Below are 26,013 nucleotides of genomic sequence, written 5' to 3'. Positions count from 1 at the left end.
CCAGTATCGTGATTAGCTTGTCGTTTATTCCTGTTCTTCGATATTTGTAATTTGGAGAATAATTAGATCGCTGGTTTCGCTTCTTACGCCTATAAAATTCATCTTTTTTCTACATTTTACAAAAACCGTTTCTCTCGATATGTTCAGAAAGAAAGGTAAACCTATGACTCGGTAAAATTGTTTGAATAGCACAAATTCATTTCGCTCGGTATTCTAATCTCCAAGTTGGAGCAAATCGCCATGATTCGCGTTGGAACTTTGCTCATAAAAGTTCCACGTTATCTCACCTATGTGCATATCGTTATAGCTGAACGCTGTAAATTTAGCGCACATTGAATTGCTCGATACACTACAAGTCATACAAGCAGGATCAGATCTATCAATGTTTAGAGCAATTGGTTTTATATTTTATCGATCTTAGTTCGAAGATGTTTCTTTGTATGTTTTTCTGGTTCGGTAAGGACAGCACGCTATAAAAGGTCGTTAATCGATCGTGGCACCTCTGTAAATCGGATAATCTTACGCGTTTCATACTACGCTTCTTGTTACCAACCTTTATCTGATTGATTATTCGTAACTGTCCTAGGACAACTACAAGGCAATCGTCTAAGCTTTATCGCTATAACGTGAGGATTTGAGGAGATAAGGCCTCTTTCACCGTCGCGTATTATTTTCTTCGTTATAGCTTCTCTACAAATGGTTGTAGATTACGGCATCTTAATGTAGCGTTAATGCATTCGAACAATATTTATTTTCGACGCATAATAACCGTCGAGTCATATCTGTGCAATAAAAGTTACACAGGATAGTTTCATTGTATTTTGAAAATCTTGAAGAACGTGTACGATCGTCGAGTGTACAAAGATTCTTTTGTAAATATTAGTTGTAAGCGATCGTTTAAAGCCACATTATACCGCTATGTTTATCGTAGTTTTGCTGCGTTAAGCGATTCTTTCTCAAGAATTTGCCACGGAACGCATCGTTAAGTCGATTCTCAATTACGTATCGCACTCCTCAACCTTATCCATTTCCACTTTTTCTTCTTCGATTCGACGTGCAATACGTGCCGTTATTGCTCTATTCGTAAATAGATCGTCCCTTGGTTCTCTGAATGATCGTTTCGCAATCGTTGACCCACGTGTGTCGATAAAATTTTAAACAATCACACGTATAAATACTTACGTAATCGTATCAAAAGTATCTTCGTTCAAGTTCATATCGTAAGTGGTAAATTGCCTGCGTTACAGACGCATACATTCTGGCAATAACACTTTGTTCCGCTTTGTGTTTAGTACTTTACGTTTGTCTTTTGTCTGCCATCTCTTTGCACAATTGTACCCGCCGATCAAGGGAAGGATCTATTTTACGACTCGTTATTAACCACTAAGCAATCTTGTTTTCTTTTCTCTTGTAAAACCAGTTAATCGACCATAGAGAGGAAATTTGTCAACGGTCAGATAATCTGGCAAATAAGAGAACGAATATAATTCTATTTGATATTAAAGCCTCGAATGTACAGAAATATTTTAACGTCTGCGAGTTTCAGGCCACTCCGTAGCGAAAAGAAATTAAAAAAAGAAAAGAAGATTAAATTAAGAAAGAAAAAGAAGAGAAGAAACGTATTATTTCGTATCAATTTTTTAATTTATGGTTTTTATGTTACTTTATTTCATATAATTTGTTACATGTTTTTTATGGATTCTTATATCGATGGAAATTTAATTTGATTTTTCTGTAACAGGGGAACGTTTTTTTTTTCCACAGTTTCAAGAATCATGTAATCAAAAGATTGTTTTCTAATTATACATTTTTCAAAAGTTGTTTATTTCTGTTACGTTGCATCGTATTATTGATTAATTTAAGATCGAAAATCAATTATATCCGGTGTCATTTGCTGTTATTACGCGTAGCTTGTAATACAGCGACAGAAGCGGTCTTAAACTTCTGACTGATAGTGCATGCGAATCGATGGTTACTTTCCGTCTGTTACCCGTATGCTCTCAAATTGGAATTAATTATTTATTGAACGTAAATCAAGTGCAATTCCGCTCATGGAAAGCGGTCAATTGCGTTATTTTATTGTTTCATCCATTGTCATGTAACGGTTTGCCTTCGGCGCCCATTAAAATATCGTTGCACAGAACAGAACAGTCGCAACGTTTTTGCTTGCAGCGTAGTGTATTTTATTAAGATTCTACGCAGGAAGTGAATCGGATCGAATAAGACAACTTATCTAATCGCTATTTTAAATATCTCCGGTGAATTATAATGATCGGAATCAGTGGCAGTTCATTTTTGATACGTTTCTGTATCTATGATCATAGCGTTCTTAGTGGCCTGGCTTGTAACTCAGGATAATGTAATCAGTACGATTAGCATTGGATAATTTGATGTCTTAGTCTTCGATTGGTATCGTTGGGTTGTAGATAATTCACAGTAAGGTAGATTAATTTTAGGATACTTTATTTTAATTTGTATTTTCTATTTTATGTGATAAAGATAGTCAGCGATCGAACTAGCATCGATCGATGATCGAAGTATGATACAAATTAGAACGAAATATCCTAAAATGTTGTATAAATGTGACGCTAACGTGGTCGTTTCTCATGCAATGGTTCTAGTTGAGGGTTAAAAAACCTACATCACTCGAAAAATAACAAACGGATATTTCCAAGTAATTTCATTTCGTAGCAAATTAATTCTGGGAGTAAATTATTCTTTGTTATTTTACGAATGTTCATTTTCTGATATAATATTATTTTCTTGTTATTTCTTTGGAAAGGTAATATATCCGAATCACCATGGTGAACGGATTTCGGATATTCACGGTGACTTTGCATCTCAAAAATAGCTACCCAACGTCTTTATAGCCAGTAGCGCAGTGTCCTATGGGTATCCAAAATTAAAACAAGGTTTGACCTGTTTCATCGATCTGTTTTTATGCTAGGATATTCATAGCAATTATTATTTTCTCGAAATCCTATCTCATATTCGACTTCGTCCAGTCGATTAACGATGTATCGACTTTTATCAATTTTTCTCAATACGATTTATACACGATGTTAATGAGTAAAAGAATCAGCTTATCCGTCAGTTAGTATCTTCGAAGCTATTTGTTTTTACATAAAATAGCGAACGATTTCAAAGTTTAGTATGAAATAACGTTGGAATCGAAGCATAAGAAAAATTTGACAGAACGCGTGTCAGTGAAATATTTATAAATGTAAAAATACCTACCAATGAACTGTTCACCGATACTTTTGTATTTTTATATTTCACCATAACATGGTAGTATTGGTAAAAGCAAATCTCTTTGAAGAGCTTGGGGGAATATTGGCATGAAATATCAGGTTCGGTCGAGACGGTGCAGTTTCGAATTAATAAATTCAATATTCATGAAACGGACACACACACATACACACACATGCACACACTCTCTCTCTCTTAGCCGACACATTGGTTCTTCCCTCTTCGTGTAACAGACAAACTGTTGCGACGTTTTAATAAGAGAATCAACGAAGAAGGAAGGGGGATAGAGGTTAAGAGAGTACTCGATAATATTGAACTGCTACGATAGAACGTCGGCGAATATATGGACTTGGAAATTTTCCCATCATCGTAGTTTTATCAACTAGCCAACTCAACGGTAATTGATATTACCTTTGTCCTTTCTTCGAAAATCGATGTGTTTGTCTTGCGCTCTATAGGTTGTTAAATCTACCGAATAATAACTGGTGCAATAGTAATTTATATATACGAGATATTAGGACGCGTCTATCTCTGCGTATCTTTTGCCAGGCTATTCGTATTTAAAATTCCAACTTTCTTACGGTTTATCATGTTCTCGTGAATTTCCAGGCGTACTTTCCTTACGTAATACAATAGGATATCTTCCTTTGCATCGTTACGCGTTTTATCGTTTTGTATTTTGTATCGACGTACCGTCGATAATTATATCAAAATATTTCTGCGATCAAAGATACGAAGATGATCCTCGAAGGTTACTTTCTGCTCGTAAGAGTCGTTATCAGGAACATTCACGTTCATATTTTTATATGAAACATCGACGCTGCGAGATTGTTGTGCGCACAAGTGAAGTTCGATAAAGTAGTTGAGTAAATTCCGTTATAATATGCAAACTAATTCTACGTAGAACGACGAAGGATCGCTATTTGGAAAATAAAAGGGAGAAGCGCAGAGGGGAAAGAGAACGAAAGAGAACGATGATCTTAAAGAGCGAAGCATGTACCATGCTGGAACGTCTATGACAAGCACGCTCGTAAAATTTACGATTGGGCTATTAACGATCAATTTAGTTTGAGACAAGGCGAGCGTGGTAGTAGTTACGCGGTGTGCCATTCTTCGGAAATAACTTGCAGTGTATAAAGATTTCTTTAAAATCTACGTGCTCGCAGATTATTTTCATATCGAGCTTTGTAAACCGTGCGCGGTATTGATTTATCGATCAAAATTCCGTTTCGTATTTATTGCTGTAATATCCGTTTTACATTAACGGCGATGTCTGGTCGATTCTTTGTTTGCATATTGTAATTTTAGATAGGGAACACGTAATAACGTTTTTTTGTTAATCAGCGTTGGGAAAATTTTTACGAATTCTGCAGAGTTCTCGATAGATAATTGAAAATCGTTGTTGTTCGTGCAGTGGAACAGTCGGACAGAATACGTAAAACTGCGCGGTAATTCGTATCGATTTTTTGAGATCGCAGAATGACGTTCGAGTTGTTCGATCGGCATTGAAAATTCCGTTCGGCTCTTCGATCTGCTTAAATTTGTGAAATTCAACAAGTCGTTTAAAAAAAGTTGTCCGATGTTACGCCAAGTTTTATTAGCGATCAACGTCGAGTATTTTATAATTCCTCGAAGTAAAACGTTCGATTATTCGTAGCATAGAAATTCTGATCGGAGGACGAAGAGCGAAGTTGTGGAATGGAACACTTTGAAAGAAGCCAGCTTTAATGAAATGCATTCTTTTTTTTCCTTTTTGTTCTCTTCTTTTCAGATCTTCGATTTTCCTCTCCAGGTTTCCAACGATTTACGCGTCTCTTTGTCGCTTAGTATCGAAAGTTGTTCATCGTTCGTTATCGTTGGTATTCTGTTATTTTATTTTATCTTTGGCGGTCGATTGCCGCAGTATTGCGTCACAGAGAATCGTAATGTAATACAAAGAATCGCAGAAATACGCTTGTACCATTTATACTTCTCACGTATAATTCCAGGCTGCTTTCTTTTAAAGCGAACGCGTCGTTTTGCCTCTTTCGTTTCTCGGTACTTATCGTCGGATAATAGATTGAAATTAAGGAATTCGAAGGCAATGGAAGTGTCTAGCGTGGTAATTACGATCGATGAAATGAAAATTCACAGGCCTAAGTTGCTCTCGTGCAGTGCGCTTCTATTTGATTTGAATCTGATAAAAAGGTTTCGTCGTTTCGTCTCTTTTCGGTTGTTTCGCCTACAACGCGAAACTCATTCTGCATTGTAACAGATAGCGATTGCGACATCACGGTTATGCTTCGTTCGTTGGAATATTCACAGTGCACGTCGTAATGCACAGAACGTCTCGATAGGTCTATAATTGCGGGATCAAAGGAAATTAAAATTACGTCGGATCTTGAATTTACTTTGCTATTTAACGAAACATCGAACCCTCTTCTCTATTAAAATCTTTATTCGAGAATTTCTCTTATACGTTCGTTTGTTTTACCGGATTAGACCGGAAGTTCTGCCGATGTAATTCCGTTTTAATGGAAATAGATTTGTAAATAAAAGTCTATCGACGTTCTTCTATCATTGAAAATCTATTGAAGTTGCTCGATTCGTAGAAATCTGTAGCGCGTTCAAGCGTTCTAGAGAGATAGTTATAGGAAAAAGCGGCGAAACTTTCGCATCGATACGATCCGCCGCTCATCTTCGATCTCTTGAAATTGAAATTCGTAAGAGTTTCCGAGCTCCAACTAATTTTACCGTATGCAATTCGAAACTACGTTATTTCCTTTTATCCCGGGAATTACGCGATTAAATCCACTTTCCACCGACTCAGGCAATGCCATTGCGAGTGTAGGGTCGTGTCTTTTTTATATCAGGTACAAGATTATTCGATCCGGCTTGAGAAGTAATTCCGACTTATTCGATCAGCAAGGTTATCAAGCGCGCAAAGAAGGACTATCCGTAGTAAATTAATCGTCGGTCCTCTCAGCCGACGTTCCTCATCTGTGGCTGTGCTCACGATAGTGTTTCTGCTTCTCGGATGTTATCGTCGCTCGTCTTGATATGTAGATAGTCGCTATCGACGCTTTCGACGCGAATAAACCGCGTTATCTCATGCTGATACCAGTGATGCTCGTTAGCGAGCGAGGCTTCGATCCGCTTCCTAGTTGCACAAGGGTTACGCGTACCAGGTTATTTACATTGCGCGTCTCCCGGTTTATGGGACCAAACGTCCCCGTGACATCCTCGCCGACATCTCGAGGAACCGCAATTTTCCACACACTCGGCCAAACTTCGTCTCCTTCCTGGCTCGTAGTTTCGTTCGTCGAACTGAAATTCGTCAAACTGAAAATCCGTTAACCGGCGTCGGAAGTATCGCTTCGTCGAGCTGGCAGTTTCCACTCTTGGCCAGGTTCATTCTCCTTCTTGACATTTTGTCTATCGAACGGACAAGCGTCGAAGCTGACTACGCGACGATGCAACCAGTCCGAAAGAAGATATCGTTCTCGAGATCGTATCGTAAGTTCCGATCGAATCGGATTGAACGCGATCGGCATCGACAGATCGTCGAGAAGATTTCAGAAGTTGTGAAAAAGTTCAAATTCCAAGAGTTTCGCGGAAACTTGGGGGCTGCGTGTGATCAGCGAGTGATGACCGACTCTTGTGAATCTTAGGAGGATATCGGCCAGGTGTCTCTTAGAACGGAAACTCTTCTTTCGGTAAGCTTTGTGTTAATTGGTAGCGCGTTCGAAGAACGAAGCTGAGAAATCGCTTCTTCGTATCGCGTATCCTCATCCGTTTCGTCGACATTCCATTTCTCATTGACCGTGAAACACGGAGACGACAGTTGAAACACCGACAGTTCGTTCCATCCGCGCGCGTCACGCGTTTCGTTAATCGACGAATCACGCGACTTATAGTTTTGGAAACACGTACACCATCGCGTGTGATAACGCGCTAAATCGCCATTCGATCGATACAGAGAGAACGACGTTTTCTCCACGACCATTATAAACATAGGGAACTAACGACCAAAACGAACGTCAGATACAAGTTGATAAAGTGGTGGGATACGACGGTGAAACATCGCCGTTCTAAATGAGATGACACGGTTACCGTTGATTCTGAACACAGCTTTAGAAATATTCCTCTGTCTGATGTGTGACGTAGAAAACTAGAATCCAAGTATGTAAGATTTTCACCGGATTTTCACGCGTTTGTGCGTCGTAGCAATATGGACTTTTTTTCGTCCACAGGAACTTTCTTGGGGAATAGTTTTTTTTTTTTTAATTTAATATTTCATATTCACAATTTGTCCAATTTGGACATTTGGTAGAATTTTTTAGCTGCGAATTTTTTAGCTGCGAATTTTTTAGCTGCGAATTTTTTAGCCGAGGAATAGTTTGATCTGCTTCCTTAGTTCTTATCGCGATTGGGATTTTCGAAGGACTTATATTCGTGAATTAGAAGTAGTCACATGTTTATTTTTTTTTTTTCTTTACGAAAGCATCTACTTCGGAGAATTTATCATCGAGTTTCGCTCGTTTTCGAGTTATTGCATCGTTAAAAATCCACTTTGCACGCGTTTCATCCTCGTAATAATCAATAGAATACAACGTAGCAAGTACAATATCAAACTTTTGATTCTTAAATGTACAAATGTATTCTGATTTCATCAGATACGTATTAGTTGTACGGATATTCGTAAATACGACTTTAAACGACGACGTCTATGTTTCGATTCGCGAGTTTCTTCGATTCCATTCTATTCCTATCGCCGCTTATCTCGCGTTTATTTAGCTCGTCGTTGTCTGATTGCGTAATAGATAAGCGTACGTCGTGTTGGGTATCGTAGAGCATTTACGGGCGAACTTGCAAACACGAGGAAATCCTATCGTTTTTCTTGGAAATAATATTTAGTTGGTCGATTAGTAATTATCGCACGATATAATTCACGTGTAATTATCGGGAAATATTCAGTCGCATTTCCTTCTCGCCAAGTCGTAAACTCGCGCAAACGGGATAAAACCGATTAGTTTTCAGGATTAATCGAATTGCTTGATAATTTTTGCCAAACTAAGATCTAAGACAGATATTTGCTATCGTTTCTCCTTCTAGATACATGTAAATATTTTTCTACCTGCATCGATTAAACGTAACACGATCTTCGACTCTTCTGGTTTTTATCGACGCACGTGTGTTGCCGTCGCAGATATCACGGGAACGCGCTACCGATAACGACCTCGTAAGGTGTAACGATTTTCGATCGCGCGACCAGATAAGATTGCGTTCGAGCAAGAAGCGTGCGAGGAACTGTTTTGATTGCGAATATTCGACGCAATTGTAACGGCGTTCTCCATCTGTCGAACACTTCATTGACGTATCGCGTGATTTTAGTATGGCGATGTAAGTGGAACAGCGAGACGGTCTTCTATCGGAAGGAAGGCGACTTCGATTCAAAGCCAAGTACATAGTTTTGTTGGAACGTAGTTCTCGACGTGTTCGATCGGCGACAGAAGAACGATATCGCGAGTATGGTCCCCTTCTCTTTCTCTCGTCTCCATCCTCTATGATCAGTCCCGATATTCCTAACGATCGAGAAATCGAGTCTCGCACTTTTCCCGTCGAATTATTTCGCGCTGTTCGCCGTTCGTCCAGCATTTGAATTTGCTGTCTGTGGCGAAAAACGTATCGCGTTTAGGCGTCTCGTTAAATTAGGCGAAGGAACCGTCGAAGCGAATGCATGACATTTTGTATTTTATATATAGCATTCTTGTTACGGAAATAATGATGGACACTTAATAAAGTAAAAGCGACAAACGCCAGTTCGATGTTGGTCAACGAAATGACGCGTCGTCGTGTTCAGGAAACTTTTTTCTATTTTCTGAGAAACAGACATATCCGATTTCTGTTGTTTTCGGCCGTCACGGCTAGGTTTTCGAGAAGTATCATCAGATAACGTTTACGATGGTGAATTAACGAAACTTTGGAGACGTCAGTTCGCCAATTTTTTTTTTTTTTTTGTATAATTTATGCGTTTTTTCGGAGTACGCTTATGTCCGCGAGTACGTGTTTTCGTGTGTCGCGTTTGCTGTGTATAAGACAAAGTAAGCGTTTTTGTCTGCGAAATAAAAGTAGGTGGGAGCCTTTTATGCTTGTACATAGGCAAAGTAGTCAGCCTTGGTGAAGTTCGTTGCTTTTCCGTACGCAATGTCTCGACCTCTGAAGGCTACCTGCATTCGTTAGGCGTTCAGCCGCCCGCAGAATTTTTTTGTCGTCGCCAACGAACGAAGCCGTTTCGCTGGCCTCGTTAATCTTCCCTTCCAAATGTGGAGACGAGGAAGGGCAGCCCGTTCGACAGTTGATATTTCTCGTCGACGTCTTTGTTCTCCTGCGTCGAATATGAAAGCGAAAGCGATTGGAATTTTACCGTTACGGATATCGTGTGCAATCGTCGTTGCAATATTCACGTTTACCTCCATAATTAGTCGTTGTTAAGTTTGAGTTTTCTATGACTTGATCTTCTTTTTACTTACTACGAAACATTCGCGCCGTTTCCTTAAATACGATCTTTCGTACGTATTTTAAGAAGAGATACGAATATGTTGTGGAAAATACATTTTTCAATTTATCTTCGACATTTTACTCGTAGTATCATTTACACTCTCGTTACTTATACTAACTTACCTATATTAGCTTCAATTACTTGTTCGTCTGCAGTCAAATCTAATTCAACCGATACCTAATTCCCATTTTAAATTAGAACGATCAAAGCGTTGCTCAGTATTATGTTTCCTTTTGATATACGGTGGCTAGGAAAAGTATTTGCGCATCCGAACGAGGCATCTTTTAATTACGCTTTGCCTTTTATTTATTTGCATAATATGACATTTTCTTGATTGTACCAACGTACTACTAAATTCTAGTAAATTTAATAAACATGAAATATCGATAAAATCGATATAAATATCACGATAGATTCAACGATACGTGCAAATATCTTTTCGCAGTCGCTGCATATTCGAAACTTTTTCTAGTAATATTCATGGCGAATGGTTTTGTATGAAACTAGAAGTAACATAAGCGTTTAAGATACGACATTTATAGTACCATGTATACTTAACAAGTTGGCCGAGTCTCTTTCAGACGACACTGTTAAATGGATTAATACGTGGAATATCCTGAAAACGCATTAGAACGGGAAATTGTTATTGAAGTTGCGACTAGAATTAAAATTATCCTTCGTCCCAGAGCACAATTATCCAGCTATACTTCGGTCGGTAGAAATAGATTTGCCGATCTAACGTCTCGATCCGAAGTCGGAGCGTTAACTGTGTGCTTTAACTCGAGCAATAGCTACGATGCGCCGTCGTTAGTCACTATAATTTTATGCATCGACCTCGTGTCTGGCCTCCAGATGTGACACTCGGTAGCGAACGACCATTGTAATTATTCGATATTAGCCCTGCTGCGTTTTAGTATCGACACTTTGCAGTTTCTCGAGTCGTTTAACGATAAATCAATTACCATGAGCCTCAAACGTTAGAACATGTAACACCTCTTCGAAACCTTGACACGGTTCGTTTCTTACGTTCCGCCTTGTTAATTAACGTTCTTTACATACAAATAATCTTTTTACGCGAAATCTTTGCGAAATAATTTCGAAAAATCGAGGATCGGCCGATTGGAAGCTGTGTGATAATCGCGTTCGTATAGTTCGCTGGCTATTAGTTCGATGAACGTACATGTACTTAAATGCTTCGACTTTGCGAGGGTGTGTGCTCAACGCGAACCGAAATGATTCATCGAGGCCCGCCTCCAAGTTGTACTTCACCATGGCGCATGTATTTAGAATTCGTACTGAAATATGTACATACCACGACGCGTTCGTACGATTTTGTTCCGAGAGAATATAACGTTTCGTTGCTTCGTATTTATTACTCGCGATCAGATCGCATGAAGTAAAAATAATCGGGGAAGATTCCAATGAGAAAAAGTTAGAGCAAAGGACGGATAATACAAATTTCTGCCAAATTCCTCTTGGTCTCGGAGACAAGGATAGATTGGTTCTCTTAGTCTGAATATTTCTTAAATGGCGATATTTCTCGTTGGACCGATGATCGAAGGTTCCAACGAATCCACGTACGATACAAAATTTGGGCTTAATTTTACGGACTACGGTGTATGCATGGATCGTCGATTTATTAAGATTTCTTTCCAAAGACTCGTATTCTTTTATAGGTCTACGCTGTTTGAACGACGATATCGAGATTTCTCTAGCGATCGGAGATAGATCGTATCTGGTCAGTCTGGACATAGTTGTTCGGGTGGGTATTCGATTAAACTCGCTGGTTAATTTCTATTTTATTTGAGTGGAATTGGCAAAGACAGGAAAATCGATCGATAGCTTCTTGTCTGTCCGATATAAAACCGAAGATTTAATAAATTCGTTGCGAACGTTTAGGTTTTGTTCGAACTTTGTCAAGTTCCTTCCAAGTTCTAGATCTGCTAGCCAAATATAAGACGAGCTAAGAAATTTCCAAGTTTTTTGTTGCATCGCAGTGGCATTAAAAACTCGTCCTTTTATTTATGTTTCCCGTCGTTGTCCTTTAGAGTGACTCGTCTCTTTCCTGCAAATGACACGTAACTGGAAACGTCGCGTACAAAGACAATCGAGACTCTCGGGGAAACCTGATGGAACCTCGTTCTCGACGAGAATCCTAATATATATCATATATATATATATATAAAACGTAGATTTAATTCAGTTCGTCGAAGCGGAGAAGTAATCGTCGTCGATTTTTCATCTGAATTTTCTCCGGATCTTCTTTATTTGGAAAGGAAAGAACGATCTGGTTGTTCTCGATAGACGGTTTCGGTTTAACGCGTACAATATTTTTAGCTATTTGTTCGACGAGTCCTTACGTTCATTCTTCCTCATCGACGTTTCAACTCTTAATTAGCGTTAGATAACTACGTTTTCGCTAGGTAATACGTGGAATACTTGTAACGTTAACTTATCGAATCTCGTATCGAGTTACGTACGTAATTACGACTTGAAAAATACGTAAATAGATAGAAGAAGTCGTTCGTAAGATCGATTTAGACCAAACATAACGTTTATCGGTACTCCACGTGAGCACACGAGCTGTTGCTTGTAACAAAAATCTCGTTATCATCGAGTGGAGAATCTCAGGTGTCAGGGCAGGGACAGGACGGTCCTTCCACCGCATTCATCCAATTTACTTTTCTATGCTCTTGTACATGTAATACACGCATACATACGTATACTTATATAAATATAATACATTAAATAAGCGTACGTAACACTAAAACGAGAAGAAAATTCTATTATATCGCCCCTATTTCTAGTCGTGACGGGATATTAAGGATCGAAGCGAACATTGTGAACCTCGAATAGATGTAACGCGTATCTAATAGGAAATTACGTACCTCGGAGAGAATTACACACCGTCCAACACCTTCCGAGTCGTACAAAATGAATTAATGAATTAATACGATGGATTAAGGACAGGAAAGAAAAGAAATTACGGAATACCGAGCGGCTGAGAAACGATAGTTTTTCGCGTTACGATTCTTACCGCGTAACCGAACAAGCCGCGCTTTTCTTTGAACAACGGCGACTTATTAATTCAATTTACCAATGACGTTCGTTTTGCGAATTAAAGTTACTTAAAAAATTTACCAGAATCTCAAAGGCAACGGCGTTGGTTCGTCCCTTACGTTGCTCGATAACGGGTAACAGATATTATTTATTCTACGGCAATTTCATTACGTACCAATTTATGTCTCTTCGAGGTATTTACTCGCGATAACGAGATAGATAGGTACGAACGAGAGGGTATACTTTTGTCGTGCGTCGTTGGCAATCGAATTTCGAAGATGGATGCGAACGACGATAATTGGCGTTGTGCGTGTTTTCTTGGTAAAAGTAAACGAGTGTTCACGGTCGTGTAAATAATTCAAACGACCGTCCGAAATATCTACGTCTGTGTAAAAATCGAATACGCGTGTACAAAGTGGAAGATGCTTTTACCTACGAACAGCTTCTCTTATCGTTCGATCGCAGTTATTCGTCGTTGCAGATTTTTCCTCTTCGTCGATAACGTGCACCGAATATGCGACTCGATCGTTAACTGGCACGATGACGTAACCAGAAGATCAGATTTCTTCGATAATTTTTGCGTTATCCAACGACGTAGTTTTATAAAGCGGCTACCGTCACACGCCGTTGAAAACATATTTCAAGAAGTCGGTCGTTCGATTAATCCTCGTCCGTCCGCTCGTTTTCTCCGCTTAATGTTCGTACTTTGGTGTTAAGTCAGAGCAGACAATGATAAAACATCGATCTAACGAAAATCAATGTAACGACCGGTCGAGTTTGCAAATTCTCTTACCGAAGATGACAGGGATGTACGAGGATTAACGATCAACGATATTTCTGCGAAAGAGTATCTCTTAACGACGTTCGAAGAAACAAGGTTATTCCAACAGTTGCTAAGATGTAATATCGAAGAGATGGTTGTTTGAGAATTGCAGCATCGTATTTTCGAACGGACCGAGCCTCGTTCGATCGTGTAGCTCGCGTTAATTAACTGTTTCGCCGAAAATTAATTGGCAACGTTCGACGAAAATTAATTAACTCGTATCTGCGATATCATCTGGTTGTGTCGTTGCACGCATATCGAACGCTTACTCGCTCGCACGCGTCCAATTTCTCCTTTCTAGCTTCCTACGTATGTTGCCTCGTAGATGAGATATACGTATGCAGTTGGAAAGAATAATGCAGAGGCTGGACGAGTTTCGACTTGTCCGGAGCATTCGACAGGGAGAGAGCTATACAAGCAGGCGATACGATGAACACGAGTCGTGGCTCGTGACGCGTCAAGGCTGAGTCGCATGATTTTTTTCCCTCTTACGGCATTTCTCTGTTAAACGTGCAATTTGTCTACTCGTCGTAAATGAAAACCGATTCTCTCCGTGATTCGACCATTCTTTTCCATAGTCTGCCTCTGTCGTCGTCCGTGTAGTCGACACGTGTCTAAAACTAATTGCGAAGTAAGCGAATATTTCGAAGAAAACGGTGAGCGAGGGGGAGGGGAGAAGAAGTAAAAAAAAAAAAAAAAAAAAACTCGGAGACGAAGAAAAGAGGAGGAAAATCGGACCGTTCAGCCTTAGGCCGAAAATAGATGCAACGTACAGCGATAGCGAAATCTAGTAAAACGTGGCAGCAGATAGCCGCGCTTGTATTGATTTTCCGCAGTCACGAGTAAAGTACACACACGTACGAAAGAGTGTCGTTCGCCCGCTTCGCCGGGAAATTCGCAGACCGATGATACGTTATCGATAATTTGGAAATTTGTACCGGCGAATCTAGACGCGGCTCGTTCGCCATAATTTCGGAGATTCCGCGTACGCTGCCGGCCCGTTTCCGGTACGCCGATTTTCCGAGATCCGGGCGCGTGGCGACCGGTAAATTCAGGAAATCATGCTGCATCGATTGTCGACGACGACGACAACGACAACGATAACGGCAACGGCGCAACGTCGAACGGGAGCGTGTCGCGTGTTTCCGATCGATCGACGATTTCACGAGTCGTTGCCGGAAGTTCGACGTGGCAATCTCGACGCTGTCGTGTGTGGCGAAAGAGCGGAGCCCGTGAATTCTCCGGGTACTTTTGTCGTCGGTAACCTCGAAACGTTGGCCAGATTAAACACGACAGTTTCGAGATTCGCCCGGTTGGCCCGTGCAATTAGGGCTATTATTAGGGTATTTCGTAGGATTAGCCAGTGACGTTCGAATTGCTGTCGATGGTTGACCAGTGGAAATTCGGTTCGATAATCCCCTTGTAATATCGATGGCGAATTTCGAGGCGAAATCGGAATACGAAAGCGTTGTCAGGCACGCGAGCGTCGTTGTCGATCTTTGCCGCGAAAGCTTGACGCCGCGTGCTACACGTTTCCGGTTCGTGTAGATATCGAGAAAACGCTTTACGCTGAAAAAAACGTTATTTTCACGGGTCGGCTTTCAACCGACCCTGCTGCCGCGTTTACCACGGGCGCACCAATCAAATCTCCACGTACCTTTTTCTTATAATAAGTAGGCTCAAAATGATTTCGCGTAGCGATAGCAACGCGAGTCTCTCCTTCTTACGTATCGATGGCCGTGCAGAGATTTTATCCGTGCATGGAACGGAACGTAAGCACCATGATCGTTATATATACGTAGGTATACTGCGTCGAAAACAAAACCACGATTGCTAAAGATAAAAAAAAAAAGAAAAAAAAAAGAACAATGGAAATATTAGCTTGTTCGTTGATATATTGTTGCGTCAAAAAGTACGTACGTACTTGTGAAGTAATTTATGTGTACCGCGATAATGGGTGACGCGATAAAAATTTTTGCGAGTATGGAAAATTCGAATGAAAAAGAGGAACGAAATTTAAGGGCGGGAGGGACAGAAGGGAGGGGAAGAAATCAATATCATCGCTATTTTGCATCAGAAGTATTGTAAAACGGGGAATTTTCCTCGCCTTGTGATCATTTATGTTTGTAAATTGTAGCCGACTTACGATTCCTATAATACGATGTATATGTACTCTAGACACTTCGAGAAACGGACTTGTATTATTTTATTCTTAGCACTCGATGATGAGTTATGAAGTTTCGTTGATGAATATACTAATCTCATTTTTGTAAATATTAATTTAAAAAGAAATAAATCTTATTGTAAAGATTGTATAATTTAAACCATCGTTACGTTTTTACCGATTTCTCTCAGTCAATCGTTACTGCACGTATTCCTTCGATCCTCCCTCTCCGTTGCGCTTTTCATTTTCTTTTCTTTCCTTTTCTTTTCTTTTCTTTTCTTTTCTATTCTATTCTGTTCCCCTTCGTTCGTCCATGCTGCATGAAATATCTTTCCTGCCTCGTTTCACATAAAAAAAGCACATAAAAAATTTGGCAATTGGTATTGGCAATGGCGCGTCTTTACCGTACACTGTTAGTACGCTTTTCATTTTGCAAATAGCGGCGGAACTTTCACGGTATCGTATTATTTCGATCAATACGTAACGGAACGTCTCTCTTTCTCTTTTTAGTTTAAGCACTTTTTATCTGCAGGGAAGAAAAAAGTGAAAAATGCGTGCAGAGTTTAGAATTTATTTATGCGATTACGTTTCATCGTGCGACAACGTTTTCGATTCTGTAATCGACGAACGAATTCTAACGAAACATTGTTACTGTTGCTTCGACAACGATAATAGGTGTTACGCATCTTAAAATCGCGTAATCGAAGAAGTTATTGTTGAACGCTTCTTTCGACAAATATAAAGGAAGCGCATACGTTGAAACGTTTGTCCGTTTAAAGATAAAATAATTTTTATCCGACACGAATGACATGTGATTACATTAGTGTCTTATAAATGTGATACTTGACGATTAAAGAAAAATATTTACGGCAAGAATGTATTATATTCAAGGGTATTAACTATAGTATTCTTTTTGTTAATAGTTTACAAGTTTCCTGTATTAAAATTAGTCCAATAGAATTGGCCTTTTCTTTTTCTTTTTTTTTTTTTAATCAAACGATATTTCTACGTTGTACTATGCGAATAAAATGTGACATATTCATTAAAAGGAATAAAAAGTTTCGAAGCATAAATCGAGTCGTAAGAAACGTAATTTGCGCGATATATTAATCTCTGACTTTTTTTCCAATATATTACCTTTTTTCGCCATTTAGAAGTGATAATGTTTCCTTACCAACTTTAGAAGTCATTTTAACAGAACTTTGCTACGATATTTCAAATAATTTCTTTTTTATCATTTTCTTTCGTTCATATACGTCTAGCGCGTTTATTACGTATTAATAAATTTAATCATTATGAAATTCGAATAATAACATGGACAAAGAAATTACGAAACAACGGTATTATCGAATTAAACAGAATTCGTACATCTATCAAGGTTCGTAAGTGTTTTAAATCATTATATTCCATCGCGTGTTTCCTTCAGCTCAATGCTACGAGTTACATGTGCACTCATAAAATAGGAACAAATGCATCGTCTTATATAATACACGTAACACCGTTATTTTCAGTAACTGCAGATACCAAGCCATCGTTAACTCTCAATAACCGTGTACGGTTCTAGGTATCTTCCCTTTTACATTTCCAAAGACTCGATCCTCCACGGTTTATATACATCTTCTCCGCTGACCTATAAGGCCGAAGACTTTTATTATAAGTGAAAATTCATCGCAGCAAGTCCTTTTCAATTTCAAAGGAAATGGGATTAAACGTTCTATCGTTACTCGATACTACACGACGATAACGTTAAAATAAAAATCGCGTGGCGTGAAATTTCGTGATAGCCTTTAGGTGCTAGATTTCTCTGAAAGATATTCTAGAAATGTTCCAAAATCGTTTATTTACGAATATATTCGTTCGTGCGATTTACGAATGATCGACAACGATCATCGTACTCGCGCTAACATCGGTAGATTGCGGTCGTGCGGTTACGCTATCGATATCGGATGCTCAGTCTTGGCTTTCCGTCATCTGTATCGGTATCGAGATTGAACAGGATACGCGGAACAAAACAGTGGTTTCCAAAGTGCTAATCGAATCCTTCGGGAACGGTCTAACTCCTTGGACACGATTCGGATCGACGGTCGTATTTAGTTGTAAAGTGGGAACTTGTGGTTATAGGTCATGTAGTTTTGAAATTTTTTAACGTTTCGCCAGCATTGCGGTTGTTTTCAATGGATCGGAGAACTTTGGCATTGGTCCTGGTGTTGTACGATAAAACTGTGTTGCGATGCTGGCGAAACATTGAAACGTTCTTTGGGAAAAAACATGGATTACGGGAAAGATATAAATTATGAAACGTTGGGTCGCGGAAGCTTGAAAGTTACGTAAAAGTCACGTAAAATTTTCGTTACTTCGTTTATATACATATAAATAGAATAATAAAGCTATATGTATCGATTATGCAAAAGCTACGTTACATAAGTTGATAAAGTTTTGTACAAAAGTTTCGCAGAAATCTCTTAGGTTTATTACGTCGTACTAGATCGCTCGTTCGCGATTTCTTTGCTGGTTTTGTTGACTAAAATTACTTTGGTCGAATATACGTTGCAACAAAAGACATTAAAAATACGGAATCTGTCGGAAAATTTCGAAACGAAATATCGTTGCATCGTTAAATTTAGTCGATTGTTAACAGCGAATAACGCGAATAAAACGCATTTCGTTCGATACAGATGAATTTTCTCAATTACGGTATCTTTCAATCGATGTTTTCATCCGAGTTGTAGGACGAATTTCTTTTCTCATGGATGCACGAAAGTTAATAAGATAAAGTACCATGTACGTTCATTGCAGTTGTATTATTGGCACGAGTTCGAACGATTACAAATTGCCCGGTACATTCTTATCGTGGACAAATTTACGAGCTGCAATGTTGCAATCGTAGTCGACTCGGAACTGTACATTACCATGCATCGGTACTTGGGTAACTGATGCAATTTGATCAAGTGTTCGATATTTTCGTTACAGTTTCGAAGAACGATCGCAGAACATTTTCCTATTATTCATTCTCTACCTCCTCTTGTCCTAATTGGGATCGCATTCCCTGCTAAATTTTAACTGAAGTACGGAATATATCCGCATTATCGAATTTACAATGTAACTATAAACACTCTAGGGTCCTAATATTAAACAGATACGTTTACAGTTACCTAACTAACGTAGCATCAATTACTCCATACTAATTACATGTACGTTGCCGCTTGAGATACGATCAGAGACTACAGAATTAGACGAAAAAGTTTCGTTCGAAATACATTTTCCAGGTTTGCGGTAATTTATCAGTGTCTAAATATTTATGGATGGTAGTGTACATGGAGCAACACGATATGAACATTGTGCTTTACCGTGTCGTAGCTTCGAATTGACGGCGTCGGTGTATTAGAGCGGTATAACGATGACTGCCGGTGCCGGACGATAAATTTTAGAAAATCCTCGAAATAGAATGGCGGACGAGAGGAGTGGCTCCCTGTGAAAAAGCCAGCGGCACGACCTTGGCTCATCTATAGATTGTTGCTGCGTCTAAATTCGTACCACTCCCGTGTGCACGAACAATCATAATGTTTCCGCAACGATACATCGTCCACCGATGCTCCGAAAGCATAAAGAACGTTAGACAAGTGACTTTCCTCGTGTCACGAAATCATTCTTGCGTCGTACTCGTGTTAATTCGTTTTCTAGATATAACAATGAACATCCGATCTTTCGCCATATCGAAACCCGAAACTTCATAGTTACTTACGTTCGCCTCGTTTTCGTCTAATTATTTTTATCCTTCCTATCTACGATAATAATTCTTTGGCAACCGAACCGATCTCCGCTTGAAAATCTCTCTCTGCGACTGTGTAACTCATTGGCAAAATACCGTTGATTCGCGTTATTCGCTTGGCCACGGAGCAACAGCGAGATGATTTCCTTCGGACGAACAACGATACTTTGCTTCTCATCGATTGCTTTTATTTGATCGATATTTTTCAAATGTACAACTATCTAATTAGACGACTCTATACGACAATTCTGCCGAACGTCAACCTACAGCCAGATATCTTTGCCGCAGTCTAAGATTTTCCTCTGTCTAAGTATAAAATCGCAGGTAATATAAAGGAAATTTTAAAGCCACAAATCTTGCTGCCTGTTAGCGTGTGGCTAAAACGTTCGCGAATTGCACAGAGTGTGTTATTGCTTAGAAAGCGACGGTATCGAGTTTCTTGTTGTAGCGAGAAGCGCGATGTTGTAGGACGCCGTGAGTCAGCTAGGTGATTAACAATTGATCGCGATACGTATTTCACTCGCCATGGAAACGTATATTTAAGTCCGTTCACTTGGCTAATAAAGAGCAGAGCGATCTGGAAAAACGCGGTGTTCGTAAGACGGACGGGAATCGGTTCACGCTGGAAAGGTTGGAAAGGTTAAAAGACCGCGTTTCCCGTCGCTGTTATCTCGCTGACGGGCGTCAGATGGTGGATCTGTCTAGTTCACAGATGTCACGGTGACTCGTGTTATCGCGTGAATTATCTCTGAATTTTTGCATAATATTAACGCGATGATTCATGCGTGTCGAACCGAATAAAGAATCGAATAAAACTGTTTCCTCCTCCTTGAAGAAGAAGAAGAAGAAGAAGAAGACGAAGAAACGCCCGACGGAAATTATTTATCGACAGTTGTCAAATTATTTCTCTTTTTTGCGAACCATCTTTCCGCTATACTTTCATCGACGTTCGTTACGATAGCAACTTTTCGTCAGAGGATGTTTCAAAGGAAGATGTTTATTAGGCGTCGAATATACCTAATGTTCGATCGGAAAGTAAAAAGACAATGAGAATGCCGAGGCGATGATTTGTTCGGTATCTGCTCCGAAAAGTTTCGCTCGGAAATATCACGAATTTTCTCACAGGTGGATCGATCGTAGGCAGGATAAACGCGAGGATGAACTTGGCTGCGATCAAACTTCAACGGTTTATACGTGTACGCTGTTCGTAAGAAAGAAAAAGTTGGGCTAATTAACAAGTTGAAGTCTGAAAATACGCTTTGCTCGAGAACACGGCACGTAATTTCGTATCGGCTTGGATACAAAGGAAATTAATTTCGCCACGTGTATAATCGACGCTAGGGAAACAGCGAACAACGGTTCGCGTATATAGTTTCTAACGTTACGGCGAGGCACACAGTCTGTGGAAGACAAGTTCACTGATTGGAACGGAAGAAGATTTACGCCATTCCATCAACGGTTAATCGAACGATATTAATTCGCAGTCTACTTGTTACGCTGTTAGGTCGTAGGAGATCGAGACTAGAGCTGCGTGGGTCCAAAGTACGTTAATAGGTAACACCGATCGGCTGGAAATCTTTATTAATAGCCGTGTCTCGCTAACGAACCTGTCGTGGCGTTCCTTCGCGTACGATCGACGTGAAAATTTTCGTACTTCCCAAGATAGCTTGTTTCAGGTACGAGGCGCGCAGCGTTTCTACTGTCGCGTGTGAAGTCGGCACTTCTCGTTATTTTTAGCGTGTCTCCATCGTGCAAGTTTCTATTTCCAACACAAAGTGGTTCCTTACCGTCGTTTATCTCTACATATGCGTTAAGTTAGAATAATAAGCTACGCATATATTTTACGATTACCACGAGAACAAGCGGATGTGCTCGACGAGGGTACGGTATCGCGTGCTGTGCCAACTCGTCGATTGAACGCGTCGACCAACAAGTTAAATTCAACAAATAAATTAAACCATATCTGCCCGCCTCCCATCCCTCAGGAATAAGCTTCTTCTTCGACGATGCGTAAAAATGCGAATGGTTGATTAAGTATTTCATTGGGTATCGTTGGTGACGGCTTGTAAATTCGTTCGGCGCTTATACAGCAATGAACATCGATATACCGTCTTTCTTTATCTTTGTTGAATCTTGTACAGACGTCGGTGAATCGTAGGAACAATTTATACACGACTTTGATCTTTTATTTGGTTGTTTGAAAAGTTCATAGCGTTTTTTCACGATCAGTGTTGATCTTCTCAACGTCTTAAATTCGTTTAAACTAATTTTTGGTAACACGAGAGAAACATATGCACGAATATTTATATAATTTCTACATGTGACACGTATAAGTAAAAATAGAAATAGAGATAACTCGATGTTCTATAGAACGCGTACATATGCTTTTTTTTTTAGCAAATGTAATACCTTCTGTGTAAAGAAAGGATTAAGTTCTGATACGTAGCTGACGTTTCGATGAAATATAGCGAAACGTTGAATTCACGCTGGTCGAACACTACATGCACAAATTAAAGAGAAAAGTGTTTTCTCCTCTCCTGCTCGAAAATTTTTCTGAAACTTCGCTACGAACTGTTCGAACAATCCCCATATGTATTTGTTTATCCTAACGCGAAAGCGTTGTATATTTACCTCGCGTAGTAATACGTTTCAAATTCAAAGATAGCCAAAGCTGAGAGATAACATCGACAAGTGCTTCCATTCTTCTTGGAACGAAAAATTTTACATCTGTAAGCACGAGTTGTTGCAAAATCTATTACTTTCATGGACACAGATTGTCGCGTATCTGCTCTTTCCCGGATTGATTTCATTTTGAGCGAAAACCACGTGCAACGTTATGACGCTCCTTAACGAACAATTTTGCAGTTCGGTTGCGACTTTACATTCGCAAAATTTTTGCACGAAATCTTGAAACACGTTGATTCTCGCACTGCTTAGAAAAAGCTTTCATGCTCGAATGTTTAAGGGGTTGATGATATATTTAGGGAAAGAATTTACCAAACTTCATGTAGACATTCGGGTTACTGCGAATTGTTTAATAAGGTTCGGGTGTAATATAGATGTATAGTCGGTTTATTTTGTTAATGCGTTTTTCAACAACGGGCGGATTTGTAGCGATAGGATACGGAAAGCAGGGATCAGAAATGTATTAAAACGTAATTGTTACGTTTTACGGATGAGATGCTTCTGAGAAGTGGACAATGTTTGCCGAGTTTCTAGCGATTGTGGCGGAAATGTAAGACTAACGTAAGATGTAACGATAAATGTTATGCGTGCATATTTGATACGTAAATTCATAGTTTAATTAGAAAACTTTAATTAAAAAATGCAGAAATATTAAGTGGCACGATTTGTTCCGAAATTTTGGAGATACTCTGTATACGTGGTTCAGAATTGAACGTTACCGAATAGCATCGAGTATAATTCGGCAAAGATACATTTTTCTCAATCTCTGCGAAATTACATGATAACAATGCGTTCTAACATTGGTCGATGGATCGCGAAATTTGATACATTTACAGGAAACTTAAAGACGTGAAAATGCACAGAATACATATTCTCTACGATGGAATCTAGACGCGATTTTAATTGGCTTTTCTCGCTTCAGTTTTGAACCACTTGGTCGATTTCATGTCATTCTAACGTACGTAAAACGGATAAGGGGAAAGAACAAGGAACGTTACGAAATAATTTTATCGAGGAAGATGAACTTTGATGTTTCGGTCTGCCAATAAAGAACATAGGTTCGGTAAGTTTATATTGTTCATGACGTGATGCTTTTTACCAGGAATCGGTGAAAATACGAACAAAACGATAACCGTTCCACGTTACGTCGATGTTTCTCCAATTGTAAACTGCGCAACGGTGGAACAAAATGAGAAATGTCTGCTTCCATTGTTATCAGGACGAGAAATATCCAATCGTTTTATTAATATGTACTTAGATGCATCGTTGCGCGCTCGCTTGTTACGTACGTGAATCGCGTAATTCGATCTTAGACTAACGAAAAATAATGGAAGTGGGAGGAAATTGGCAACATTTTCTGTGTCTTGTTTCACCGGAACGGTGGATCTTGTTTTTAACCGGTGCGCCAAACGATCATTTTTAAGCAATGTCGTTTTAAATTCGTTTTATATTTCTGCTTCGTAATCCAACAAGCCAAGATACGGTGTACATGGCAGAATCAGCGAACATATAAATTCCATGTTTTTTCCCTTCGTATCTAAATCCGTGATCCATAAGCGTGTACGAACCGATATCGTTATTAATTCGTCGCTGCCAGAATTTGAAAAACCGTCTCTTAACAACGTTGTCTCGTGTATAGCCGATAGCGTTTTTGGTGTACGTTTAGCGGAACCGGCAAATTGTTTTTCAATTCGCATCGCCGTGCAGAGAGGCACGCGTGTAGGCAGAGCACGTAACGACCAAAGGAAGGCGATTCGAATGCTTCAGGCATTCGTCTGAACGAAACGAGTATGCGTGATGACCTGCCAATTGTCGGCTCCAATCGTTTGCAGGCTCTTGAAGCGTGCTTTTTGTTAATAGCGCTCGTCGAAGCTCGTTAAACTAGCAGCAGGCCCAGCTGTCATTAAATGTGTCGTATACGTGCTGTGTTATCTTTCCAATGTCGATACCAGTTGGAAATAATTAATCCCGGTCGCCCGTACGTCCCGTGAATCGTTTCGAGTCGTCATCGAGCTTAACTCGCGATTACAGGGATCGATCCTTTCGCTTTGAGTTTCAGCTTGACTCGGTTTAACCGTTTCTTGTTCGGTGAACGACGAACGCTCGTAGTCGTCCGTCGTTCGAAAATTTCACGTCCATTCGCGAACGAAATTGAACTCGTTACTGGCAAGGAAGCACGAGGTTTGGACGTGCGTTTGGATGACGCTATCGGGATCCACGCGCCGTTTCAGGGTTAAATCGACTCGAGCCGCAACTCCTACGAAACGATCTCTCGAAGGCAACCGACCGAAGCCACCGCTTTTGCAAGTAGATCGCTGTTAAAAGGGGCGATCATGGGTTTAAAGAGCGGACAGCTAATTGTACGATTCATCCTACGCCACAGGGTCTTCCCTTAGTGGAACGCAGATAGAGTTTGGTCCTCGGCAGACCCATCCGATTCCAGCGTTTAGCTATCGCGAGATGGCGAAAACCGGTGTTTCGGCGTGTAAAACTTTGGTTTTCGCGGCCAGCTGCGAATCCAGAGATGTAATACACGGCGGAGGAAGTTGAAGTTGCAGAACCTCGACGATGGAACCAAAGTCGCTTAATACGTATATATTTTTCTGGAGTGTTTGGGGCGAGAGGAAAACGTATCGTCGTTGTGTAACTTAAACTTAAACGAAGAGAGATCTGTACGTAACCTTTGGTTAGATAGTCACTCGTCGTTAAAGTAGATCGTCCACCGAGCCCAGTAGACAAATGTCTCGCACGAAACGACATCTCACGCGATCTTTCAAGATTATTTAAACAAAAGAAAGAATGCTGTACCCGTTTTAGTGTACTCCTGAATCGTTCGACCGTTATCGTGAAGCTATCGTTTAAGTGTCAACTTGTATCAAGGTACCTTTTTGTGGGCCGCATACTTACTGTTGCTGCTGCTGTTGCTGTTGCTGGAACAGACGCAAGAGGAAACGAAAAGAAACCACGAAACGATGCTTGTGATCGTTCGATGACCGACCATTTGCTCGCCCAGGCATCCAGCTAGAAACTACGAACAAAGAGGCAACCGATATCACATGCTGTTGATCGAGTATCTCAGCTTCAGATCGCCAGTTTAGCGATGCGCAAACAAATGTAATCTAGAAGAATCAAAATACGCGAATACCCGTTGCCATGATATACCGTTGAAAGGATCGTTGAACCAGCCTTTAGCGAATACAATAAACGTTAAACTAGTTTTCAAAGCAATAATTACGTGGCAAGGGACGAACGTTTAATCGTATCGTATCGTCACTTCGATGCACGTTTCGCTGTTTCTTTTCGATTCGCAGCTATGATCGCCCGTAAGGATGTACCTATAAATTAAATGAATATAAATATAAATAAATATATAAATAAGTAAATATATATATATAAATATAAATATAACGAGAAAGAAATAATAAAGAATCTAAGTGCGGATCGAAGTCGCCGAATTACCTGAGGTTCGCTGCAATTCGGCCTCTTTGACGTCTATGATCCGTGACAATACGGGTCAATTGTATATGTATAAATATAGATAATACTATCGAATCAGAAACCGAAACGTGGCTAAGTCTGTCTGTGAATATAATATCAAGTATGTAAACAAAGATGTGTTTTAGGCTATTTGTATTTAAACTAATTTGAGCTGATTGTTTACGTATCCCTGGTACTTACGAGTGATTATACGATAAATACAAATAAATTAATTAAATAGTTAA

At 39.7% G+C, this 26,013-nt stretch overlaps 1 protein-coding gene across 1 annotated transcript in view; it reads left to right on the top strand.

Moving 5' to 3' along the window:
* Positions 1-26,013, top strand: part of Pka-C1 (Protein kinase, cAMP-dependent, catalytic subunit 1) — a 31,482-nt gene extending 5,469 nt beyond the window's left edge. Inside the window, exon 1 of the mRNA XM_033336404.2 lies at positions 1-26,013. This exon is cut by the window's left edge and continues 5,469 nt beyond it. The gene's annotated coding sequence lies outside the window, so the exon portion shown is untranslated.

The sequence above is a fragment of the Bombus vancouverensis genome, chromosome 6 (genome assembly GCF_051014615.1).
Source record: "Bombus vancouverensis nearcticus chromosome 6, iyBomVanc1_principal, whole genome shotgun sequence".
Lineage (NCBI taxonomy): Eukaryota > Metazoa > Arthropoda > Insecta > Hymenoptera > Apidae > Bombus > Bombus vancouverensis.
The sequence above is the reverse complement of the archived record's forward strand: the minus strand, read 5'-3'. Positions and strand labels throughout refer to the sequence as shown.